This window comes from Gossypium hirsutum, chromosome A01 (assembly GCF_007990345.1).
Source record: "Gossypium hirsutum isolate 1008001.06 chromosome A01, Gossypium_hirsutum_v2.1, whole genome shotgun sequence".
Taxonomy (NCBI): Eukaryota; Viridiplantae; Streptophyta; class Magnoliopsida; order Malvales; family Malvaceae; genus Gossypium; species Gossypium hirsutum.
The window spans coordinates 26,928,074-26,933,163 of NC_053424.1; the positions used below are offsets into that span (position 1 = coordinate 26,928,074).

Here is a 5,090-nt window from a genome sequence, read left to right on the forward strand (position 1 = left end):
AATAAAATAAAATTGCAAGAAAAATAAATGGCTAAAGTAATAAAAATTTAGTGTTCCTAATATTTCAGTTCCCCGGCAACGGCGCCAAAAATTTGATCGCGTGACTCGTAACAAGTAATAAATATTTATAATGAAGATCAAACCTAGACTAACTATTATCACGACGAAAAGGCAAGCGCACCTATCGAACAATAGTATAGTAACGACAAGACCGAGATATCGTACCCAAGGGAACCAAAAGTACTAGTAATAACTATCTTTTTATTATCTAGCCTAGGAATAAAAGAATTTGTTTATTAAACTAATTATCTAAACTACTTAACTAATTTAATTAAAGCGAAGAGAAAATTTGGGAAAAGACTTGAAGAGAAGCAATTGATAAAGAAGACACCCAAGGAGGAATCCACCTAGATTTCACTTGTTAACTGACTTTGAACCGGACGATTTATTCACTTGACTTGATCTGTGAGACTCTCTAACCTATGTTATTATCCCTTTTGAGAATAATAACGTCTAACCGTCAGTTGAATTAATCAAAATTTCTTTCTTAATTAAAACCCCTAGGGAAGCAGTAAATCACTCTATGGACTCCCATATTAGGTTTCACCCTAATCCGGCAAAATCTCGTAACCCTATTTCTAGGCGTTCGATCAACTCCGCTTAATTATGCCAAATCTACTCTTAGGCAGGGTCTATTCCTCCTCTACATAAGCACATCAAATCATGAATTAATACACGGAATATTAACTCAAGCATTAAGAACACATAATTAAGAATAAATCAAGTATTTATCATACAGTTCAGATAATAATAAGAAGATCCATCATAGGTTTTATCCTCCTTAGGTATCTAAAGGGTTTGGTTCATAATAAAATAAGAGTACATCTCAAAAGTATAAAAATAACAAAACATGAAGAAAACTCTAAAACCCCTGAAGGAATTCTGAGAGAGATCTTCAGTCTTGGAGTAGCTCCGGCTTTTGGGATGGATCGTCTGACTTCCTTCAAGTAATTCCTGGCATGTGGTTCTGTATTCTAGAAAAGTTCTGGAAGAGGCCCCCTTCTCTGGGTCATACTTAGGGTGTTTATATAGGCTTTAGATTAGCTTTCTTCCTCCCTAGGTACCCTTTTCCGTGTAAAATATAACTCTTTGAAAAAGGGACACGCCCGTGTGCCACGACTGTGTGACGTGATTGCCAGGCCTTGTTCGATCCGTTAAATTTCCACGATCGTGTGGGCTCAATGGCCAGGCCGTGTGAATCGTGTAAACCTTGGTCGACACCCCCAAAGGCCACGGGCGTGTAAGATGCCCGTGTGGTAAGGCTTAGGTCGTATGATCTTCTCGATTTGGTCTGTTTTGTCCCTTTTTAACTCATTTTTGGCTCCTTTTGACTCTTGGTGATCTCCTGAGTACAAAACATGAAATAACCGGATTAAGAGCACCAAAATTCACAAATCTAGTAGTAAACATCCATAAATATGCTAAGTATTTGGGGTAAAACTATGTATAATTTGGCATTTATCATTAGCATCTCTTCAAGGTTCGGCTTCTTTTCCTGTTGGTAAGATGGTTGTTGAAAACCCGGAGGATGTTATGACCTTTGATTCCCTTGACTACCCCACAAGAAGTTGGGATGGTTCCTCCAACCTGCATTATAAGTATTACTGTATGAGTTATTTTGAGGTCTAGAATTATTGTTACCCATATATTGAACTTGTTCGTCCTCAGTGCTGGGGTTGAAGGTTTGATATTCTGTGTGTACTCCTCCTCCATTTGAATCACATCTCATCACTGGATGAACCTGAGTAGAACCATATAAACCGTCAATATTTTTATTTAAAAGTTCTACTTGGTTAGATAGCATAGTATCCGCGTCGACGTTGAAAACATCGGCTGCTTTTGTTGGCTTTGTTCTCATGACTTGCCACTGATAGTTATTCAGTGACATCTCTTCAATAAATTCGTAAGCAACTTCAGGTGTTTTGTTATTGATAGTCCCACAAACAGTCGAGTCGATAAGTTGCCTTGTTGAGGGATTCACACTGTTGTAAAACGTTTGAACCTGCAACCATAAAGGTAACCCATGGTGAGGGCACTTTCTCAATAGATCATTGTATCTCTCCCATGCATCATAAAGTGTTTCTAGATCCATCTGCACAAAAGAAGAAATATCATTCCTCAACTTAGCTATTTTAGCCGGCGAAAAATATTTAAGTAAAAATTTTTTGGTTATTTGTTCCCAAGTAGTAATTGACCCTCGTGGTAACAAGTTCAACCACTGTTTAGTTTTGTTCCTCAATGAAAAGGGAAACAACCGAAGACGAATGACATCATTAGAAACACCATTGATTTTAAAAGTGTTACAAAACTCTAGAAAATTTGCAAAGTGAGTGTTTGGGTCCTCATCTTGCAAACCATCAAACTGAACAAATTATTGTATCATTTGAATCGTGTTAGGTTTCAGTTCAAAATTATTTGTAGTAATAGCAGGCCTAACTATACTCGACTCAGTTCCTCTGAAATTAGGTTTAGCATAATCATACATAGTGTATGAAGCAGGATTCTGATTTACTGGATCAGCAGCAATCGCAGAAGGTAGCGAATTTTCTTGATTTTCAGCCATCTCCTCGATTGTGGTGGAAATATCGTCCTCTTGCTCTTCCTCTATGTCACGTAGGCTTCACCTAATTTCTCTTCGGTTTCTGCAAGCTATGTGTTCTATCTCACTATCAAAAAGTAATGGTCTCGACGGGTTTCTTCTAGTCATAAACTATAAAAACCTACCAGAAGAAAAAAAAAATTAGTAAAATTAACAAAACTAAAATAAAATTGAAATTGCAATGAAATAAATGGCTAAAGTAATTAAAATTAAATATTCCTAATATCTTAGTTCCCCAGCAACGACGCCAAAAATATGATGTGAACAAATCTTGATAAGTTTTAAATTTATAATTGACCGTTCTTGAAAACTAACTATTATCACAACAAAGGCAAGCGCACCTTATCGAACAGTAGTATAGCTTATGGCAAGACCGGGATGTCGAGCCTAAGGGAACTAAAAGTAATAGTATTAACTTTCTTTTTATTATCTAACCTAAAAATAAGGGGTTTTCTTTATCTAAACTAATTATGAAACTAAGTATGCACAGAAAGTGAATTGGGGAAATAGCTTTTGGGAAAACTGAATGATTTGGACAATACCTAAGGAAAAATCCACCTAGACTTCACTTGTTATTGACACTGAATTAGACGATTTATTTATTTGACTTGATCTGTAGAAATCCCTAATTTATATTATTATCTCTCTCGAGACTAACAACGTCTAACCCTAGGTTGATTAATTGAAATCTCTTTCTAATTAAAACCCCTAGTGTTGCAGTAACTCGATTTATGGATTCCCTTATTAGGTTTCACCCTAATCCGACAAAATTATGTCACCCTATCTCTACGCGTGCAATCAACTCTGCTTAATTATGTTGGATCTACTCTTAAACAAGGACTTTTGCTCCTCTGAATAAGCACATCAAAACTTGAATTAATATCCTGAAATATGAAAGTAAGAATTAAGAACACATAATTAAGAACAAATCAAATATTTATCATATAATTCAGATAATAATAACAAGATCCGTCTTAGGTTTCATTCCCCTTAGGTATTTAGGGGGTTTAGTTCATATTTATGAAACAAAACATCTCAAAAGAATAAAGATAACAAAACATAAAGAAAACCCAAGAACTCATGAAGGGAATTGAAGGGAGATCTTCAGTCTTTAAGGTGAATCTGACTTTTGAGATGGATCAATCGGCTTCCTTTGAGTAATTCCTTGCCTCCTACTCTGTGTGTCCTCTTTAATCCTCCTCTATGTGTTTAAATAGGCTTTAGAATGCCTAAAAGCCTCAAGAGTGACCTTTTCCGAATAGGACTAGACTTGGGCTCGACAGGGACACGCCCGTGTGAGGTGGCTTAGGTCGTGTTGCAATCTGTTAAATAGACACGGGTGTGTGAACTACCCGTGTAAGGAAGTCCAGGCCGTGTTGATTTCCCACGTCGACCCATTTTCTCCGTTTTTGGCCCGTTTCTCGCTCTTTTTACTCTTCTATGCTCACCTAAATATAAAACATGAAATTAAAGGATTAAGAGCATAGAATTCCACAAATCTGATGATAATTTATCCAAAAATATGCTAAGCATGAGATAAAAATATGTATAAATTACGACTTATCAATATGAAATTTGAAAATGTATATAAAATGTAAGTTTAATTGTTTAGTAAGCCTGGTAATGCTCTATAACCCTATTCTAGCATTGAATACGGGTGAGTGGTGTTGCAAACCGTCTAAACACAAAACTCATCACTATGCTCTCGTTGCGCACTCTGACCTCGGAACATTACCATATCATACTAAACCTTAAAATTTTGCATACATACCTAAAACACTTAACCACTGAACCAGATCAATTTACTTTTCCATTACACACACAAACAAAATGTCATATTCAGAAAGTCAAATCATTCACAACAATAGCACACAAAGTCAACAATATTACACAACTATACCTGACTCAATGTCGTCGAGGGCAGTCCTTAATCTGATGCCCCGTTGACCCACCTCTAAGACACACTCCCAACTTTTTCCAAAAATTGCCCAAATGACACTTCTTACGGTGGTCACAAAATGGAGCAGTCGCACCAATACTGGAACCTCTCACATTACTCTTGCAGATATTTCGCTAAGACCTGACATGCATCGTAGATCGGGGCTTCAACCTCGAAGGACTACGATCTCTTTTCTTCCTACAACCCGCACGCCTACCTTGAACCATTTCTCTAGTTCTCTCTATACTAGCCTCGAAGACTTTCTCTAACACTTCTTTCATAATCGAATCATTGCCTCAGTGTGAAACTCTGAGTCATTTCTACTCAAAGTTGGTAGAACCGCATTGACTTCTGACTCTTGAACAGACACACGCCCCGAAGAAGTCGACGACTCCTCGGGTGTCTCACCAGACTAACCCTTACGATCTTGCTTATCAACAGAATCCATATTGAACTTCAACTTAACCTTAAGAATCTACAATACCAAAATCG

At 37.0% G+C, this 5,090-nt stretch overlaps 1 non-coding gene across 1 annotated transcript; it reads left to right on the forward strand.

Moving 5' to 3' along the window:
- The first annotated feature begins 2,078 nt into the window (after nt 1–2,078).
- Nucleotides 2,079–2,185, forward strand: LOC121207341 (small nucleolar RNA R71). Its single transcript, XR_005902437.1, has one exon. It is a non-coding gene; the product is annotated as a small nucleolar RNA R71 (small nucleolar RNA).
- Nucleotides 2,186–5,090: the final 2,905 nt, after the last annotated feature.